General features: G+C 46.3%; 1 long non-coding RNA gene across 1 annotated transcript in view; it reads right to left on the bottom strand.

The window, feature by feature from the left end:
* The window catches only part of LOC141113697 (uncharacterized), a 262,349-nt gene that overhangs the window by 45,825 nt on the left and 193,876 nt on the right, over window positions 1–22,648 (bottom strand). Inside the window, exon 3 of the long non-coding RNA XR_012236804.1 lies at window positions 10,745–10,824. This is a non-coding gene — a long non-coding RNA (uncharacterized lncRNA). The remainder of the gene's footprint in view (window positions 1–10,744; window positions 10,825–22,648) is intronic.

Here is a 22,648-nt window from a genome sequence, read left to right as displayed (position 1 = left end):
GTGATATTTGGATTTGTGGTTAGTATTTTGAATTTGATTGGCTGGGTGGCTGTATTGATGCTGTTAACCCATAAACCTTTTTGGTCAGAGTTTCTCAACCAGGGCTCCATTGAACCCTAGGGGTTCCTCCAAAGATTGCTAGGGGTTCCTCAAGCAATGAGCAATTCCTGCCTCTCAGATAAGTTCCCACTGACACCGTTAAATCTTTTTAGCAATCTGTAAGGGAGGGATTCTTAATGATCACAAGTGTAAGTAGCATTCTTCCCACTGACCATCACACTAATGTATCATTCATGAGATGTACTGTAGATATGGTCATTTTTTGCAGGGGTTCCCTGAGACCTAAAAGTTATTTCAAGTGTTCTTCTGTGCTGAAAAGGTTAAGAAAGGCTACTTTAGATGATATGAACTTTTGTACTAGGTGCGCCTCAATACCCACACAAGAGTTTAATATCTGATGAGCGATTCCTTTGTTGTGATCAGAGAGGACCAGAAAAAGGTCCGTATCCACTATACTTCCACCACAGATCTGCATCCTTGAAAGAAAATGCACTCCATTCTATATCCAGCAGAACCAATTTTCACTTCTATCGGACCAGAGCTATCTCACACACACAGCAGACTTCTATTGTTCCCTATCAGGTCCATTCGCACCACCAAGAGAAGAAGGTATGCACCTTCAGTGGGCGAACTAACTTGGACTGCGGTGGGGGTTTAGCTGTGCGGTATATTGTTATGTCATTTTCTTTCACTGCCTTTATCTGACACCTGAATTCTATATTTCTTCTCATAATTTACAGCTATAAAATGTGTTAATTAAGCAGTATGTGAATATAGAGGCACCGTGTGAAGTGGGTGGTGGAGGAACTGTCATATAATGTTAGGTTTTGATGGCGCCCTCATCACTTTGCATTAATAACAATGTCATGTACACAAATAGACAAGACAGAGCTGCATTTCTTAAGCTTTTTTTCAGTGGTGGCACCCCATAAATGTATGCAAAATCTCATGGCACCCCAGTCTAAAATGTAAGAAATCTAAACCTAAGACAAGGCACAAAACTGCTTTGATTAAATAAACTTCACATCAGAGCCCACCATCACATTAGAGGTCCCCCCATCACATCAGAGGTCCCTCCATCACATCAGAGGTTCCCCCATCACATCAGAGGTCCCCCATCACATCAGAGGTTCCCCCATCACATCAGAGGTTCCCCCATCACATCAGAGGTTTCCCCATCACATCAGAGGTTCCCCCATCACATCAGAGGTTCCCCCATCACATCAGAGGTTTCCCCATCACATCAGAGGTCCCTCCATCACATCAGAGGTTCCCCCATCACACCAGACGTCCCTCCATCACATCAGAGGTCCCTCCATCACATCAGAGGTTCCCTTCATCACATCATAGGTCCTCCCATCACATCAGAGGCCCTCCTTCACTTCAGAGGTCTACCCATCAGATCAGAGATCTTCCGATCACATCAGAGTCCCTCCTTCACATCAGAGGTCCTCCTATCACATCAGAGCCCCTCCTTCACATTTGAGCCCCTCCTTCACATCAGAGCTCTCTCCATCACATCACAGGTCCCCCATCACATCAGAGTCCCTCCTTCACATCAAAGGTCCTCCTAAACCTCAGAGCCCCTCCTTCACATCAGAGGTCCCCCCATCACATCAGAGGTCCTCACATCAGAGGTCCCCCATAACATCAGAGCCCCTCCTTCACATCAGAGGTCCTCCCATCACATCAGAGCTCCTACCATCACATCAGAGCTCCTCCTTCACATCGGAGGTCCCCCCTCACATCAGAGCCCCTGCTTAACATCAGAGGTCCCCCATCAATATATTGATTCACTATCATTTAATGCCTTTACCGTCCTTATGTTATGTACTTATGCTCTTCCACTTTTGCAGATTCATACTTACCTTGGTGGATGCAGCATCGGTCCGATGCTGAATCTGTCCCCCGCCGGCTCTAACACTGAGAAGCGAATGATCAAACATTGCCAATCGCTCGGTTTTTCACAGCTCCCTGAGCAGAGAGCTAGTGATTGTCATTCATCAGCTCTCTGCTCTGCTCCCTCTCGCTCACTGGAGTGCTGGGCTGTGGAGGGGTCGGGAGCGGCTGATTCAGGCTCTCAGTGCCTTGCAGAGAAGCAGAAACTGGGTGCCGGTCCAGGCTTTTGGGTGGATCCCGACTTCATTGTCACGATCCTTCCTGAGCCTGGACCAGCTCTGTGACGTCAGCAGACAGCGGGCTTCAGTGGGTCACAGGAGTGCAGAACGAACTGCAGCTGGAGGAGATGGAGGAACATAAGGATTTCCAGGGAAACCACACTTCTGAAAATTTGGCACAATTATCAAGTAGGATGGCTGATAATTCCTCCAGCAAACATATCTTTTATAGTTTACCAAAAAAATTGGGTAATTTATAGCAATATACTTTAGTGTACTTTTTACTGAAATTTTGGCTTGATCAAACGGTGTGCTAATACTGTGTGACATTAAAATGTTTGGGGGTTTTAGCTACTCTTCAGACCTAAAATTAACTTTTAAAAAGTTAAAAAGTTTATGATATGGGTGGGGGGGGAGTGTGTCCAAGATTGCCATCTGAGCGGCCGCACATTCAGGAGCTCTGCTGGTACTACCTGAAATCCTGCTCCTTCTGGGCAATATTACCATCGGCGGAGTGGGTATTACACACAGATAAGATGCCGCTCTTCCAGGGCAGCCGTGGGCAAGGGGAAGAAGCTCAGATTCTTGCAGATTGAGAAGGTACGGACCTCGTCCCCCCACGTGTGGAGCGCCGCACCAGTATGGCGTCGCAGATGGAGCCTCCAGAGCCTCAGGAGCCAGATGCCTCTCCTCATCCCAGCTTTGTCGCTGACATGATGTCGGCAATAGCCCTGTGCCAGGCCACTCTCACTGCAAAGATAGGGGCAGTGCAACTTGATATGAGTGTAATGAGGCAGGATGTGGATAATCTTCGGTCTCATGTCTCAGAGACGGAGCAACGGATAAGCCTCATGGAAGATGAAATGAAGTGAAGATGAAAGCACTGGAATACAAAGCAGACGATGTGGAGAACAGCAATAGGAGAAATAATCTCCATATCGTGGGCCTGGCCGAGGGAGTGGAGGGCACCAATCCTGCTGTGTTTGTGGAGGATCTACTGCGTACTCTGCTGCCAAAAGCTCAATTCTCTCCCTATCTTTACTGTAGACAGAGTACACCGTGTTCCACCAAGGCCGGGCATCCTGGGGCCCCACAGCGCATTTTCATCATGCGGCTTCTGAATTTCCAGGACAGAGATGAGGTACTTCGTGCGACTAGGGTGCAGGGAGAAGTCAGCTATCAAAATGGCAAGCTACTTATATTCCCTGACTACTCCACTGAGACGCAGAAACTCAGGAAGTCCTTTGATCAGGTGAAGGCAGCATTGCAGGCCCGCAACATTCGGTATAGGGTCCTGTTCCCCGCTCGCTTGAGAGTCCAAGATGAAGAGTCAGTTCACTTCTTCACCTCCCCGCGCGAGGCCTCGGCTTGGATTGATACCCTGCCACCTCATCGCTGTTCGGCATAGAGGTGAGGTGTCCTACCTCCAACTTATTTCTCTGGATCTCTGATCACCCTGCATTGTGAGGTCCCCCCCTTCTTTTTTCTGCGGATGACTGCAGTTGTTGGGGATACCTCACATTGTTTTGCACCATTGTGCTAGTAACCTACCTGGTCTCCAACTGTTCAAGGTTTGTGCCCCTGCTTGCAGGTGTTTGTTTTTTTTTGTTTTTTTTACACGAAGATGTGAATTACCCCTCCACTTGGGAGGTCCTCTCATCGGGTCATATTGAGTCTATGATCCCCCATTAATCCTACTACCTGGCTCAGACTTACATGTGATCCTGCCCAGGAGGAATACAATTTTTAAATTTATACAAGCATAACCATATGCGGATTGAGTGCCAGCATCTCTATGGTACTGAAGCTGCTTCTTTCAGTGGGCCAATCCATCTGGTTCACGTCCCTCTAGGGTTGTTCTAACTGACTGGTGGTTCTGGGTTTCATGCTCTCCATGTTTGGGATGGGGATGCAGGAGGTGGGTTTGTTGGCTCCTCAGGGATTGGGGAAGTATGGGAATGTTGTTCTGTTCTCTTTTTGTTATTTTCTATAATTCAGTTTGTGTGGTGCTTGATGCTCTTTTTTCTGACTTATGTCCTAGAATACTGCATTGTTTACTACTAATCTTGCTGCATAGTGTATCATGTGGGGTACATCTGCCATCCGGTATCTCTCTCTTGCCATTGGCAACATGTGTTACTTTATTCCTATCACTGTTATCTGTACGCATTCACCTATGTCTCAGCTTACTATATCATGGAATGTCCGAGGCTTTAACTCGGCAGTGAAATGGTCCCTAGTCTTTAAAATTTCTCCAGAAGTACAAACCGCATGTCTGCATATTGCAGGAGTCTCACCTTCAGGGCTCCAAAATTAACGAACTCCGGCGACCCTGGGTTAGTAAACATTTTCACGCGACCTACTCCAATTACGCCCGGGGTGTAAGTATTCTAATCCGGAAAACCCTGCCCTTTCGAGTACTGGAGGTGCGTACTGACCCGGATGGGAGATATCTCATGCTTCATGCTAGTGTATATGAAAAAATCCTAGCAAAAGTGCTAGCTATTCGCCTATCTACTGTCATTGAAGATCTGATACATGTTGATCAAATGGAATTCATGCCGGGTAAGGGAACAGACATTAACTTGCGACGCCTATTCTTAAACCCCTCTATACCACACGACAATTAAGGCACAAGAGTCATCGAATCGCTGGATGCTGAGAAAGCTTTTGACTTGGTAAAGTGGCTATATCTATGGGAGGTTCTGAGGCTATATGGCTTTGGCCCCAAGTACCTCCACTGGTTTAGGATGCTCTACAGGGCACCCAGGGCAAGGGTCCGCACCAATGATTGGCTGTCTGAAATGTTCTCTCTCCGTAGAAGTACGTGGCAGTGATGCCCTCTGTCCCCCTCCCTGTTTGCCATGGCCCTGGAGCCCCTGTCAATTCTAATTAGGGAATCATCTGGGGTCAGGGGCTTGAGGGTGGGACACCTGGAGGAGAAACTATCCCTATACGCGGACGACGCCTTATTATATCTGAATGATGCGGGTCTGACGCTTTCAGCAGCCTTAAAAAATTTCAACATGTTCGGTACTTTTTCAGGAATAAGGATTAATTGGTCCAAATCTATCCTTTTCCCAATAGATGACAGAGCAGCTCACGCGGCCCCATCCTCTCCACTACAATGGGTTGAGAAATTTAGATACTTGGGTATGCAGGTAACCAGACGAATGTCGGAATTTTTTCACTGCAATCTTCAACCGCTCCTGACATCGCTCAAAACATGTTGTTCATCCTGGTCTGGGCTCCCGCTGAACCTGATAGGCCGAATCAATCTGGTCAAAATGATGCTTCTACCACGTTTCAACTATATTTTTCGCAACTGTCTGGTCTAGGTCCCTATGGCCTTTTTTAAAGAAATAGACAATTTACTGATTTCTTTTATTTGGAATGGAGCCTCCCCCCGCATGGCTAAATCTACTCTATATCTTGCTCCAAGGTTGGGCAGACTAGCCTTACTGAATTTTCCGGTTTATTCCTGGGCGGCAATACTGGTATCTGCCTACTGGTGGGTTCCAGGGCCAACGCGGCCACTTTTCTAGAAGTGACTTTTTTGGGATCTTTAATGGATCTCCGTAACTTAATTTATCGGGGACTGCCACACAAACCAGATGTGGCTGCCGGGGAGGCGATGGTAAATGCAGCCCCTCCTCTATATAAAATGACCTATTCCAACAGGGGTTGTCATTGGAAGTTCGAGAAGGTCTGGTCACCTTGGACCCTGACTTGAGCACCTCTACCATAATGTGTATGTCTAATGCCGCGTACACACGACCGGACTTTACGGCATACTTGGTCCTGTGGACCGGAGTGTCATACAATTCGATCGTGTGTGGGCTCCAGCGGACTTTTTTTCCCCAAAAGTTCGACGGACCTAGAAATGAAACATGTTTCAAATCTTTTCGACGGACTCGAGTCCAGTCGAAAAGTCCACTCGTCTGTATGCTAGTCCGACGGACAAAAACCGACGCTAGGGCAGCTATTGGCTACTGGCTATGAACTTCCTTGTTTTAGTCCGGTCGTACGTCATCACGTACGAATCCGTCGGACTTTGGTTGATCGTGTGTAGGCAAGTCCGTTCATTCGAAAGTCCGTCGTAAAGTCCGCTGGACAAAGTCTGCCGTAAAGTCCGCTCGTGTGTACGCGGCATAATTGTAGGAAGCAACTTGACCCTAACAATACTGATGTCTCTGTAAGTTGTTATACTATGTGCCATGTCCTGAAACTAGATCAATACTACCTCTAGTGGGTAGTGCGTCCATAAAGGACTGTCATCTCTTTATGCCTATACCTCAGTTGTATTACTCAATGCAAATGGCAATGTTGATGTACTGACTTTCCATCTTATATAATTTGGAATCTGTATTCCTTCAATAAAGCACCATTGTTTGTTACGAAAAAAAAGTGATAGAACTTTTATGCAATTTTTCCTTTAGGTGGAGTCATTGAGGTTTCCACCGGTTGGAGCTGCAGCTTCTCGGCATGCCGTGTGCCAGGAGAAGGTCCTGTGGAGGAACAGACCAGGAGAAGTGACAAGTGAAAAACACAAGAGCACCAAGACTGCGTCCAACACTAACACTCAATATTCCAGGAGCTGCAGACCTGCTTTCTCTAACAATCTGTCAGATTCCAGCGCAGACACAACCAAACCTGCCGCGTCTGCACCAATGTCGTTCCTGTTGCTCTCGGCTGTGATTGTACGTGTGACAGGCAGCAAGCGGTGTCCACAGATAGATATGACTAGCAAACAGGGAAGACTGCTGACAGAACATTCCAAGCTATTAAATGTTACATTTGTTACAATTACCTCTCCGTTAAGCAGCAGAAGGGCCTCCTGGCTAATGTCTAATGCTGGATATATACGGGCTGGTTTAGCAGCTAAAGAAAGATGGTTCCAGCATTGTATGCTATGGCTAGAGAGAACGTTAGGATGCCATTTGCATGCCAAGATATTTTTCCAGTATCTGCTTTTTATTCGGTCACAATAGGGTCCCAGGCACACTGAGCATCCAGGCCTGATTGCATGAGGCTCCAGCGTAGGGGTTTCCACCTGTCCAGGATTCACCCGGACAGTCCGGGTTTTGAATCATGTGTCCATGTTTCAGTCTGCCTGAAACCCAGAAACATTATTCAGACCAGGCTGTGACTCCCCCAAGTAACCAACATACAAATCTGTAGCCGGGAGCTGCGGGCGGCTGTATGGGGGGCAGGTTCGGCATCACTGGGGGGGGGGTAAAATGTCAGTTAGGCCACACCCACTGTTTGCCCCAGTGCGCATTGCGCACTGCATTACTACTCTCCTTGGTGCACTCAAAAGGTGTCCCAGGTCTTTTATAATCCTATAGTGTATACTGTGAAAAACAAAATTGGCTGTGCCACTAAAGTGTTTGGGTTTGGCTTAAAGAAAAAGGTGGCAACCCTACTCCAGCATTTAGGTGTGGGTGGAAGGTACGGGTACACCGTCCAGCCTTGCTGCTGGCAGCCTATCAAACTCTACGAGAAGCTGACAGCTGCTGGACGGAGCACCAAGAAAAGTTCACCTCTTTTCTAAATTCCAGCTCCCCGGTGTTCCAATATACCATCAATGTACTTCGGCTGCAGGAAAATAAAAGCATTCTTTGATTTTTAGAACAAGGCCTTACCTTAACCTCTGCTGTATTTCTTAAAAAAGCTTCACCACTTTCCGGTATGTAGATTTGGGACGGAGAAACCAGTAAGACACAGTGAGGGGTTTACCAGATGACCTCATTAGCATACACACCCTTCACCCATCAACTATGTGTATACAGCGTCCCCGGCATTCCTCCTGGCATGTCACTGTAGACCAGACGTTTTCAAGCAGGGTGCCCTGGAGTGCCTTCTGAATTCTTGAGGGGTGCCTTGGCAAAATGCCTAAAAATTGCTCCAAATTGCCCAAAAATTGTGTACAAGCCAACAGGTGGATCAAAATCGCTTTTTTATTACACAAAGCCAAAAGGTTTTCATTGTGCAACGTTACAACCATAGGCTGCCCTCTGCGTGACAAGCAGAAACGCTCCAGAACGCCCCAAAAAAATAACCATGTACAGGAACGCAAGTTCCCCCCATGTGAAGATGTGAATAGGGCTTGACAGCTGAGTGTACAAGCCTATGTATAAAAATGACCATGCACTATGCAATCTGATTGTACAATCACTACAATTTCCTTTAGATTTACTAGAACTGTGGAACAGAAGGAACCCACCTGAACAATCTATCGATTTGTATCAGATCAGGCAGGCCCCTTACACTGCATAGCTGATGGTAGATCTATAGGAGATTGTACAATCAGATTGTAATATGTATGGTGACCATAAGGGTCCTTTCACACGAGTGTTATGGTTGTTTTATGAGTTCAGTCAAGTTTTTTCAAAGGGCCCCTTTCACACGGACTTTCCGATCAGGTCCGCCTGTCAGTTTTTCAGGCGGACCTGATCGGACACTCCATTCAGCCCTATGGAGTGGCGGATGTCAGCGGTGACACGTCCGCTGACACCCGCTGCTATCCGACCGGATGGGATTGGATGAAAATGCACAGGGGGTCTGTTTTCATCCGATCTCCCCATAGAGGAAAGCAGGACTCTGACAAGTCCGTCTCTGCACAGTGAGCGGAGACGGACCTGTCATGACATAAGTGAGAGATAAGAACATTTGGGATTGCGGGGCCAGAAACTATAATACAAAAGGATTCTATTTATTCTGAAAAGTGAAATTCTACCCGAAATGGTGAATTTAGCCTTTGGGCTGGGTTCACACTGGTGTGATGTCAGACATCGCATGTGATTTGCACCCCACTGCTGTACAGATCACATGCGATGTCTATGCGATGCGAATTCAGCCATACAACAATTGCAACAATATAAATAAAGGGGACCCTGCACAACTTGAAACATCACATAATAAGATCAACAAAAATAGATATTGGAATGATATCTTGGTGTTTGGACGACATCCTTGCATGCATCTGCGAAGAGGTCAATCACCGAGCACAGGAATCTTCTAACCTCCCCAAAATATGAGAATGACAAACAGTAAGAAAATCAACCCCACAATAAACTTCTCTTATTTGTTTTCCCAAGTGTCAGTGTATCATTGTTCTGGGACCCCCAAGTGTCAGGGTGTCATTGTTCTGGACCCCCAAGTGTCAGTGTGTCATTGTTCTGGGACCCCCAAGTGTCAGCGTGATATTGTTCTGGGACCCCCAAGTGTCGGTGTGTCATTGTCCTGATACCCCAAGTGTCAGGGTGTCATTGTTCTGGGACCCCCAAGTCTCAGTGTGTCATTGTTCTGGGACCCCAAAGTGTCAGTGTGTCATTGTTCTGGACCCCCAAGTGTCAGTGTGTCATTGTTCTGGACCCCCAAGTGTCAGTGTGTCATTGTTCTGGACCCCCAAGTCTCAGTGCGTCATTGTTCTGGGCCCCCCAAGTGTCAGTGTGTCATTGTTCTGGGACCCCCAAGTGTCAGTGTGTCATTGTTCTAGGACCCCCAAGTGTCAGGGTGTCATTGTTCTGGGTCCCCCAAGTGTCAGTGTGTCATTGTTCTAGGACCCCCAAGTGTCAGGGTGTCATTGTTCTGGGACCCCCAAGTGTCAGTGTGTCATTGTTCTAGGACCCCCAAGTGTCAGGGTGTCATTGTTCTGGGACCCCCAAGTGTCAGTGTATCATTGTTCTAGGACCCCCCAAGTGTCAGTGTGTCATTGTTCTGGATCCCCAAGTGTCAGGGTGTCATTGTTCTAGGACCCACAAGTGTCAGTGTGTCATTGTTCTAGGACCCCCAAGTGTCAGAGTGTCATTGTTCTGGGACCCCCAAGTGTCAGAGTGTCATTGTTCTGGACCCCCAAGTGTCAGGGTGTCATTGTTCTGGACCCCCAAGTGTCAGTGTGTCATTGTTCTGGAACCCCAGGTGTCAGTGTGTCATTGTTCTGGACCCCCAAGTGTCAGTATGTCATTGTTCTAGGACCCACAAGTGTCAGGGTGTCATTGTTCTAGGACCCCCAAGTGTCAGGGTGTCATTGTTCTGGACCCTCAAGTGTCAGGGTGTCATTGTTCTAGGACCCACAAGTGTCAGGGTGTCATTGTTCTAGGACCCCCAAGTGTCAGGGTGTCATTGTTCTGGACCCTCAAGTGTCAGTGTGTCATTGTTCTGGGACCCCCAAGTGGTAGGGTGTCATTGTTCTGGACCCCCAAGTGTCAGGGTGTCATTGTTCTGGACCCCCAAGTGTCAGTATGTCATTGTTCTAGGACCCCCAAGTGTCAGCGTGTCATTGTTCTGGGACCCCCAAGTGTCAGTGTGTCATTGTTCTGGGACCCCCAAGTGTCAGCTTGTCATTGTTCTGGACCCCCAAGTGTCAGGGTGTCATTGTTCTGGACCCCCAAGTGTCAGCTTGTCATTGTTCTGGACCCCCAAGTGTCAGCGTGTCATTGTTCTGGGACCCCCAAGTGTCAGCGTGTCTTTGTTCTGGGACCCCCAAGTGTCAGCGTGTCATTGTTCTGGTATGCCATTATTCTTGGATCTTGAAGTGTAATATAATGAAATCACAGATCTACCTTATCCAGCGGCTCTCCACATAATTGTGTTCCTGGGTTTCCACTGACTGTATGTCTCTGGCATTCTCCGGTGCCCCCACCTGCAATTACAGATACTTATTTCAGCTGGTCGTACCAATTAAGATGTCCTCCAGCCAGCTCAACCCAAAAAGTGTCTCTAATATAAATTAATTAGCTATTAAGCCAAGTATAGTGTTTTCCTAACCGCAGCCTGTTCCTGCGAGTCACACGGAGCCCGGCTCCCCTGTACCCGTACAGCTGGATGTTTCATTGTCTGAATTATCCATGCATGAAATTAACAGAGAGGAAAACGAGATCATTTCACAGAGAACCCGTATTACATTCCGAGTGCCACCAATACCGCTTTAACCCCTGTGATCCGGACTGAGTGCCAACGCTACAGAACAGCCTGACTTTTCACCAAGAGTGACATCACTGCCCTCCAGATATAAGATATATTATACAGGAGTGACATCACCGCTCTCCAGATATAAGATATATTATACAGGAGTGACATCACCACTGTCCAGATATAAGATATATTATATAGGAGTGACATCACCGCTCTCCAGATATAAGATATATTATACAGGAGTGACATCACCGCCCTCCAGATATAAGATATATTATACAGAGTGACATCACCACTGTCCAGATATAAGATATATTATACAGGAGTGACATCACCGCTCTCCAGATATAAGATATATTATATAGGAGTGACATCACTGCTCTCCAGATATAAGATATATTATATAGGAGTGACATCACTGCTCTCCAGATATAAGATATATTATACAGGATTGACATCACCGCCCTCCAGATATAAGATATATTATACAGGAGTGACATCACCGCCCTCCAGATATAAGATATATTATACAGGAGTGACATCACCGCCCTCCAGATATAAGATATATTATACAGGAGTGACATCACCGCTCTCCAGATATAAGATATATTATACAGGAGTGACATCACGGCTCTATAGATATAAGATATATTATACAGGAGTGACATCACCACCCTCCAGATATAAGATATATTATACAGGAGTGACATCACTGCTCTCCAGATATAAGATATATTATACAGGAGTGACATCACGGCTCTACAGATATAAGATATATTATACAGGAGTGACATCACCACCCTCCAGATATAAGATATATTATACAGGAGTGACATCACCGCCCTCCAGATATAAGATATGTTATACAGGAGTGACATCACCGCCCTCCAGATATAAGATATGTTATACAGGAGTGACATCACCGCCCTCCAGATATAAGATATATTATACAGGAGTGACATCACCGCTCTCCAGATATAAGATATATTATACAGGAGTGACATCACGGCTCTATAGATATAAGATATATTATACAGGAGTGACATCACCACCCTCCAGATATAAGATATATTATACAGGAGTGACATCACTGCTCTCCAGATATAAGATATATTATACAGGAGTGACATCACGGCTCTACAGATATAAGATATATTATACAGGAGTGACATCACCACCCTCCAGATATAAGATATATTATACAGGAGTGACATCACTGCTCTCCAGATATAAGTTATATTATACAGCAGGGACATCACCGCTCTTCAGATATAAGATATGTTATACAGGAGTGACATCACCGCCCTCCAGATATAAGATATGTTATACAGGAGTGACATCACCGCCCTCCAGATATAAGATATATAATACAGGAGTGACATCATCACTTTAGCAGATACACCTTGCCATTTCCTTTGCTGATTCTCTGGTATTTTACAATCCGGTAAAAGAAACATCTCCAGCATTGGTGCCATTTACTACCAATATTTAGTGCTTCCTCAATGGGTCCCCTGAGAAGAGCACCCCCCAGTGGGGGAGTATGACCCCTCGTCATGGCACTTTTCTCAGGCTGAAAGAACAATAAACAGAGTTCTGGAAGCCTCTGCTCCTCGGTGTACGTTCTGCATTGTTACAGCTGCTGGGAATGTGTTAGGAATGACACCATCAACAATCTCCATGATTCCCATGATGCAGCTTATGTTCTGTTGATGAACTCCAAAACCAAGTATGCATTGCAGTCATCTCTAAAGGAAATGCCACCGACGTGATCTGAGAGCCTCTGACAAAGCGGACAAAAGTTTTCACCTAAATCTTTCCACCACTGAGAAGGCCTCATTGCCCATTCTTCATTAGCACCGCAGTTTATGGTGACTGTAGCGGGCTGAAGAGTAAAAAAGAACGTATAAGTGAGGTGGATGGAGGACCCCCCCCCCCCCACTGGAAAATATTCTGACATTTGTTGGGCTCACGACTGTCATAATACACTGATCAGTAGCTGCAGCCACTGATCGACAAACATTTTCCAGCGTCCGATCGACTCGTGTCAAGCAGAGCCAGCCACACACTGAATGAAATGTGGCCTATCTCTGCTCAATCGGACACATTTTGATTCGTCTTTAGTATTGGTATTTTTCAACTTACTTTGACAGACCAAGCTGTCCAGCAAAAGTGGTTTGATCTAGAAGTGTTACCTGGAGTTCAACTTTAAATACAGTAATTAGCCAAGTCCATCTAAATCTGCCATCTATCATTACCTTCCCCTCAGACTGATACTGCTATTATTGTCCAAGGGTGTCTCTGTTGCTTCTCCATCCAGAGTGGAGACACCATAGGACAGGAAGTAACCTTTCCTCTAAGTGAACATAAAGGGGAAAAAAAATGAAAAAAAGAAAAGTAATGCAGCCACCACTAAGGTTCAGCAAGCTGAAATAAATAGCATTTTTATTTTTGGGTTTAACCGCTTGCCTACTGGGGACTTTCACCCCCTTCTTGCCCAGGCCATTTTTCAGCTTTCAGCGCTGTCGCACTTTGAATGACAATTGCGCCATCATGCAACACTGTACACAAAATTTTTATCATTTTTTCACACAAATAGAGCTTTTTTTTAGGGGCATTAAATCACTACAGTTTTCTTTTTTTTTTTTTTTGCTAAATAAATGAAAATAGACAATCGATTTAGAAAAACCCCCAAAAAACTTTTTTAAATTATTGTTTTCAAATTTTGCAAACAGGTAATTTTTCTCCTTCAGTGTTGGGCAGCACTGATGGGCACTGATAGGCAGCACTGATGGGCACTGATAGGCAGCACTGATGGGTGACACTGATGAGGCTGCAGTGATTGGCAGCACTGATGGGCACAAGTTGGCAGCACTGGTGGGCATTTATTGGCTGCTCTGTGCAAGACCACTACACAGAGCAGGTAAGTATAACACGTTTTGTAATAAAAAATAAATAAAAATAAAACTTGTCTTTATTATCCCTTTAACTAAAGTGGTAGTAAATCCGCTGCTGCTGGAAAACAAGCCAGACAATCAGAGCGCATGCGCTGGTTATGTCACTGTCTGCATGCACTCTAACAATCTCTGAAACAGTGCAAGTTTTGGAGATATTCACAGTACCTACAGGTAAGTCTTATTATAGGCCTTACTATAGGCTTACCTCTAGGTACAAGTGGTGTAACAGAGTTTACAACCACTTTAAAGGGGTTGTAAAGGTACATGTTTTTTCACCTTAATGCATCCTATGCATTAAGGTGAAAAAACATCTGATGGTTACCGGCCCCCCAGTCCCCCCGAGCCCTCGAAAGTCCCGCGCTCGATCGTTGCCCCGGGCTTCTCCGGTCTTCTTGGCTCTTCATTGGATAGATTGATAGCAGCGCAGCCATTGGCTCGCACTGCTGTCAATCACACCAAATGACGCGGCCCACCAGGGGGCGGGACCGAGTCATACACGCTGTGTCTATGGACGCAGCGTGTATGACAGGGAGCGCGCCTGCAAGCTAACTCCCTCAGGATAGAGCTTCCCAGAGGGGGGTTAGCTATTGCGGGGAGGAGCCAAGACAGCCGCCAGGGGACCCCAGAAGAGGAGGATTGGGGTCACTCTGTGCAAAACGAACTGCACAGTAGAGGTAAGTATAACATATTTGTTATTTAAAAAAAAAAAAAAAAAAGAACCCATACAGCCCCTTTAAGCAGAACCTGACATATCCTAAGGGATAATAAAGCTGCCACTATTACTTTACAATCTATAATCCCTTCTTATTGTAAAAAGGGTGCTGGCCAGTGGCGGTCAGTCCATTAGGGGCGCCGCCCTCCCTATCCATGCGTCCGGCCCCCTGATCTACATACAGGGCTCCAAACGCATGGATTCCATTGGGAGGGCTCTAATAGGCTTCAAAAAAGGGTGCGCTTCGAGCCCACCGTTGTATGACAATAGAGAATGAATTTCACACTGATTCTCCTCCCGGCCAATCTGGAAGCGGGTCTGAGACCTGTTTCCTGATTTGCCGAAAGGAGAAGTGTTCCACTTGGCCGCCAAGGAGGAGACGGAAGCCACCGTGATGCCTGCGGAGGACAGTAGGGGAAGAGGAAGCCGCCCGTGATGCCCGTGGCGGAGAGCAGGGGAAGGAAAAGCCACCGCCCATCGCCCGGGTGAAGCGCTGCCCGCCATAGATGGGGTAAGTGTTCTGGTTCTCATGATGACTCGACTGCGTGGCTGTGGGTGCACTGTTTGCTGCCCCCCCCCCAAAAAAAAGTACCACCAGCCGCCACTGAATGATAGGCCACCAAACCTTAGCTGGTCATACATGGATCAGAGTTTTGCCAATTCAGCAGGGACTGGACGAATTGTGATCCATGTATGGCCCCAGTGGCTGTACAGAAGTAGATTCACCGATTGCCTTCTGTACAACGGCCCTGTCAGATTTTTCCCGCACAACCAGCACTGCAGGCTACAGTCTGCAGTTCTGATCAGTCTTTCTGGTGGCGGAGGGAGTCTCCCCAATGTCAAAATTCAAAGACACAGTGGGGAGGATTCCCTCATCCACAACGAACGTGTGGATGGGGGGAATCAAGTCAGGACCCATCTATGGCCAGCCTCTGCGAGCAATCAGCTGTCCATTATTGAAATGTATGTATAGAGAAACCTATTAGTTATGTGATTGGCCCGTCACCCACCATCTTGCTCGCACAGCAATGTATCCATAGCGCTCCCCAAACAAACGTTAGGTTAGAGGTACGGTGTGCGTATCGGCACTGGGAGAGAGCAGCTGGGTTGCACAGTTCATTATCGGAGTCACCCATCTGGCATTTCAGATGGCACAATTACTAGCCCAGGCTGCGGTATGATTACAGATGTGGGGTGGGTCTCGCTAATGAGCGCAGGAGAAATTTATGTGCCAGAAGAACTGGCAGACACGAGGTCTCGGCATTTCCCCGGGGAGCCTCTGCACTGGGCCATACATTCGCAAAGAAATTCTGATTAATCTGTTACATACTGGAGGGTAAGAATCTTTATTTCACTATTTCTTATTTCACAATATTACAAATGTCACAGTTCAGATATACCGATTGTAGACGACCTTTCCATGGATGTAAAGTGTCCATAGATCCTCTAGAATTGGCCATCGCTATGTGCACTTCCTTCTTTGTTGTTACATTGTCTCAGAAGTAAAAAAAAGAAATTCACTGATAACATGAGATTAAAGTGATATTAAAGGCAAATTAAAAAAGTTTTTTAAATAACAAACATGTTCTACTTACCTGCTCTGTGTAATAGTTTTGCACAGAGCAGCCCAGATCCTCCTCTTCTCAGGTCCCCCCACCGGCACTCTCCTGCAAAGTGCACCCCCCCGAGCAAACAGCTTGCTATGGGGACACCTGAGCAGTATCGCTCCCGAGCCATTGCTCTGCGTGTCCATTCACACACACACAGCCGTGGCTTGGCCGCCCCCCTCTCTTCTCATTGGCTCACTGGCTGTGATTGACAGCAGCAGCAGTAGCCAATGCCTCCCACTGCTGCCTCAGCCAATCCGGAGGTAAAGTCTCCGGAGAGCCGAGGCTCCTGTGCACATCACTGGATCAAGAGGGGTGCTCAAGTAAGTATTAAGGGGGAGGATGCTGCACACAGACGTTTTTTTTTGTAGCACCACCCCCATAAGGGGCGCTGGAAGATGACTGTCCCAAAGGTTGCCTTGATCCTGCAAACCACCTGGCACCTCTGACATCCTGGGTTCGGACATAATTCACAAAAAGAATACAATTGCAAATACACCAGACTGTAGCAAAGTAAATTAGTATTTTACTAAGGATTCTTAGACCCCTTTCACACTGAGGTGCTTTGCAGGCGCTATAGCGTTAAAAATAGGGCCTGCAAAGCGCCCAGAAACAGCGACTCCATTCACTTCAGTGTGAAAGCCCAAGGGCTTTCACACTGGAGAGATGCGCTGGCAGGGCATCAGAAAAAGTCCTGCCAGCAACAGGACAGGATGTCCCGGAAGAATCTTTTTTACTTTATGAATGACGTTCATTCATGTGCCATTGTGTTCTATTGTAATAGCTGTCCATTGTGATTGGCCCTGTACCATGTGATCATAGTGACCAATCACAATAGTACACAATGAATAGGTATGAATGAAAGCTATTGTGTGCAATGGACATGTGATCACATGGTACCAGGGCCGGCCCGGTACAACGATCTGTGTTCTGCTGTGTCCATTGGGCACAGCGGGTCACAAATTGCACCCCATAGCGCGCCACTGGGAGGACGAAAAATAATGTCCACCTGGAATAACAATGCTCACACCAGGCCTTCTTATTATATTAGGCCGAGTGGGAGGTGGCTGAAAACAAACACAGCCTATCAATCACTAGAGACCAGTGACATCACCGAGACTTCATACAGTATTCATGAGAATGCAGCCTATCCATCACTAGATACCAGAACAACATGACCCTTCATATTCATGAGAACACAGCCTATCCATTCACTAGAGAGCAGTGACATCACCGAGACCCTTCATATTCATAAGAACACAGCCTATCCATCACTAGAGACCAGTGACATCACCGAGACCCTTCATATTCATGAGAACGCAGCCTATCCATCACTAGACACCAGATCACCGTGACCTTTCATATTCATGAGAACACAGCCTATCAATCACTAGAGACCAGTGACATCACCAAGCCACTTCATATTCATGAGAACACAGCCTATCCATTCACTAGAGACCAGTGACATCATCAAGATCATTCATATTCATGAGAACACAGCCTATCCAATCACTAGACACCAGATCACCATGACCTTTCATATGCATGAGAACACAGCCTATCAATCACTAGAGACCAGTGACATCACCAAGACTCTTCATATTCATGAGAACACAGCCTATCAATCACTAGAGACCAGTGACATTACTGAGACCCTTCATATTCATGAGAATGCAACCTATCCATTCACTAGAGACCAGTGACATCACCGAGACCCTTCATATTCATGAGAACACAGCCTATCCAATCACTAGAGACCAGTGACATCACCGAGACCCTTCATATTCATGAGAATGCAACCTATCCATTCACTAGAGACCAGTGACATCACCGAGACCCTTCATATTCATGAGAACACAGCCTATCCATCACTAGACACCAGATCACCATGACCTTTCATATTCATGAGAACACAGCCTATCAATCACTAGAGACCAGTGACATCACCAAGACCCTTCATATTCATGAGAACACAGCCTATCCATCACTAGAGACCAGTGACATCACCGAGACCCTTCATATTCATGAGAACACAGCCTATCCATTCATTAGAGACCAGTGACATCATCGAGATCATTCATATTCATGAGAACACAGCCTATCCAATCACTAGACACCAGATCACCGTGACCTTTCATATTCATCAGAACACAGCCTATCAATTACTAGAGACCAGTGACATCACCGAGACCCTTCATATTCATGAGAACACAGCTTATCCATTCACTAGAGACCAGTGACATCACCGAGACCCTTCATATTCATGAGAACACAGCCTATCCAATCACTAGAGACCAGTGACATCACCGAGACCCTTCATATCCCTGAGAACACGGCCTATCCATCACTAGAGACCAGTGACATCACCGAGACCCTTCATATTCATGAGAACACAGCCTATCCATTTACTAGAGACCAGTGACATCATCGAGATCATTCATATTCATGAGAACACAGCCTATCCAATCACTAGACACCAGATCACCATGACCTTTCATATTCATGAGAACACAGTCTATCAATCACTACAGACCAGTGACATCACCAAGACCCTTCATATTCATGAGAACACAGCCTACCAATCACTAGAGGCCAGTGACATCACCGAGACCCTTCATATTCATGAGAACACAGCCTATCCAATCACTAGAGACCAGTGACATCACCGAGACCCTTCATATTCATGAGAACACAGCTTATCCATTCACTAGAGACCAGTGACATCATCGAGACCCTTCATATTCATGAGAACACAGCCTATCCAATTACTAGAGACCAGTGACATCACCAAGACTCTTCATATTCCTGAGAACACAGCCTATCCAATCACTAGAGACCAGTGACATCACCGAGACCCTTCATATTCATGAGAACACAGCTTATCCATTCACTAGAGACCAGTGACATCATCGAGATCATTCATATTCATGAAAACACAGCCTATCCAATCACTAGAGACCAGTGACATCACCGAGACCCTTCATATTCATGAGAACACAGCCTATCCGATCACTAGAGACCAGTGACATCACCGAGACCCTTCATATTCATGAGAACTCAGACCATCCAATTACTCAGTTACCAGTAATAGTAACATTTTTAATGCATGATGTACAATGTCTCCAAAGTGTCTGTACGTGCGTGATTGGTAGTCTGAATATCATTTGCTGACATACACATACTTTGAACATTGGTTTGTGAACTTCTCAGAAGACGTTTAATTAGATGTGAAAGAGGTCATTCATTTTCTGCCCTCTGCGCGTTTCATGGTCACTGGTAAACTTTTGAAATGGAATCCTTTTTTCTTTATCTTTAAAATGTCAGAGCTCGCAGAGCCCAAAGAGAAGCGACTTGAAAAGTCAAACAAATTTGGTAGAGCGCTCTGTGATAGAAGAAAAGGAGCTTTGAAAATGCAGATTTAATTTAGACTCCAGCCCTGACTGAGGGCCGTATGTAGATTAGCGCTTCAGGAATGATGGTAAACAGATGCAGTGGCCCTAAGGCATCCGTGAATAACTCGTTCACCAGGCCATGGCTTGCCAATTAAAACCACCAGAACTTGACCAAAGTTGTTTACATTTATTTTTAGGCATCTGGGCCAAGTCAATTAGCGGAGCCCGGGTTGTGAAGGTGATGGAGATGCAGATAACACATCTCATGTTGAGCTTTGGAGACGGCAGGTAATGCTTGTCTGGATGCAATCAGTTCTCAATAAAGCATTCTTTGTTCAAAAGGGTGCATGGTGTATGTCTTCTGCCGGCTGACAAGCCGGAGACTGGTATTCATCCATCGCGTGGGACACCTTTTTGTCGCCCTAATGATTTTTGAAAATTGCTTGCTTGTGACAGCGCTGGCAAATTGGGAGCCGGTTACAGAAAAAATGATGTGCGATTCGTCTATGGCGGGTTTGTGACGCATATCATTGTTTGATTAAGTTGTCAGATGCATTTGACTAAAAATGTAATCAATTCAAAACTCAAGGAATGTTCTCTATAGACATGGGATACAATAAAGAAGACTTCCACTAAAAGCAACATATCTAAATAATAGTATCAATTATTGTAAAAAACAAAAACAAAAAACATATTAGATACATCTTTGCAATACATGTACATTTCCCCATGTCTTATCTTTTGGATGCAATTATAGAAAAATACCCGTCCATTGGTTTCTATGCACAGCGGCACCAGATTTTGTACTTTCCATCTTTAGTAAATCAACCCCACTGATTTATTTCACAGCAAAACAGTGCTGCTGCCTTTATTTCCTGCCCTCACACTGTGTGGGCTTTTGGGGGATGTAGTTCTGGGGGTGTGCCTTTATCATTCGCAACTGATCTAGATAAAAAGTGTCCAAGTAGTTGCATTGCCAACTCAGCTCCCTGTATACTTACCTGAGTCCTATCTCGACCCAGCCCTGTGCCCGTCTGCAGAGGCACTGGCCTGTGCTCCTCTTCTCAAAGTACACAGAGGCAGCAGTGAGAGCCATTGGCTCCTGTTGCTGTCAACCAAATCCTGTGAGGAAGGAGGCGGGGGGGCGGGGCCGAGCCATGCTGTGTGTGTCTATGGACACAGCCCAGTTCGAGAGTGAGCCCACATGTGTGCTCCCATAGCAAGCAGCTTTTGTGGGGACACAGAAAGAAGAGGAGAAGACAAGAGTGCAAGCGGGGGGACCCGAGAAGAGGAGGTTCGGGGGCCACTCTGTGCAAGTTAAAGCCCAACTCCAGGCACAGCATCACTGTATGGGTTAACTGCTCATTTTGTCTATACTCGCCCGATCCTTTGGAAAACAGCGCTCCCCCACATACAGCGGTGGACTATTTCTGACATCTTCATGTCCAGAGCCGGTCTATTGCACAAGACTGTTGGACTGCAGGGTGGGGGCTCTCCGAACCCTTAGACCAACACAAGCGGTTAACCCAGGCAGTGCGGGCACAGCCCTGAATTCAGCTTTAAGCCTCTAAAATCACTTTAATATGCAGCTAAACCTCATCAGTCTTGAGCTCATCAGTCTGCTGCTTCCCCTTTTACTGTCCAGTCACAGGCAGGGGGTGGGTCCATGACAGCCCTTGGCTCAGAGGGAGTGGGTTGAATGACACTGGCTGTCCTTCAACATGGAAGACTGAGGACATATAGTGGTGGAAATGAAGTACTGCAGGGGACAAGCCTGGAGAAAAAGCATTTTGTAATGTTATCGTTTAACCACTTCCTGCCCGCGCTATAGCCGAAAGACGGCTACAGCGCAGGCTAAGTTTGCCGGGAGGACGTCCATGGATCGCGCTGCGGGCTCGTGTCTTCGGACTCAGCTGTTAACAGATCGAGGTAAAGGGCAAATCACAGTGGCCGTTTACCGCGTGATCAGCTGTCAGCCAATGACAGCTGATCACAGGATGTAAACACGAATCGGTTATCGTCTTTTGTTAAAGGGACATCGGCACTGATAATTAGGGCACTGATAATCAGTGCAGTCCCACCAGTGCTGCCAATTAGTGCCCACCAGTGCTGTCAATCAGTGCTTATCAGTGCCACCTATCAGTGCCCATCAGTGCCTCCTCATCAGTGTCACCTATCAGTGCTGCCTATCAGTGCCCATCAGTGCCATCTATCCGTGCCCATCAGTGCAGCCTATCAGTGCAGCCTCATCAGAGCCCACTAGTGCCGCCTCTCAGTGTCCTTCAGTGTCGCCTATCAGTGCTTATCAGTGCCACCTATCAGTGCCCATCAGTGCCTCCTCATCAGTGTCACCTATCAGTGCCCATCAGTGCCATCTATCCGTGCCCATCAGTGCAGCCTCATCAGAGCCCACTAGTGCCGCCTCTCAGTGTCCTTCAGTGTCACCTATCAGTGCCCATCAATGCCGCCTATCAGTGCAGCCTCATCAGTGCCCACTAGAGCACATAATGGCCACCACTCAGTGCCACCTCATCAGTGCCTCCTCATCAGCACACATCAGTGAAGGAGAAAAAAATTACCTGTTTGCAAAATTTTATAACAAACTATGAAATTTTTTTTTTTATTTTCAAAATTTTCGGTCTTTTTTTCATTTGTTTAGGAAAAAATAAAAAACCCAATGGTGATTAAATACCACCAAAAGGAAGCTTTACCTGTGTGAAAAAATTGATACAAATGTCATATGAGTACAGTGTTGCAAGGCCGCGCAATTGTCATTCAAAGTGTGACGGCGCTGAAAGCTGAAAAATGGGCCTGGGCAGGAAGGGGTTCAAGTGCCCGGTAAGCAAGTGGTTAAGTAGCTATGTTATGTTTATTTTCCAGTGGAATT

This window comes from Aquarana catesbeiana, linkage group LG12, assembly GCF_042186555.1.
Source record: "Aquarana catesbeiana isolate 2022-GZ linkage group LG12, ASM4218655v1, whole genome shotgun sequence".
In the NCBI taxonomy this organism is placed as follows: Eukaryota; Metazoa; Chordata; class Amphibia; order Anura; family Ranidae; genus Aquarana; species Aquarana catesbeiana.
Note: the sequence above shows the minus strand (reverse complement) of the source record. Positions and strands in the feature narration are given on the sequence as shown.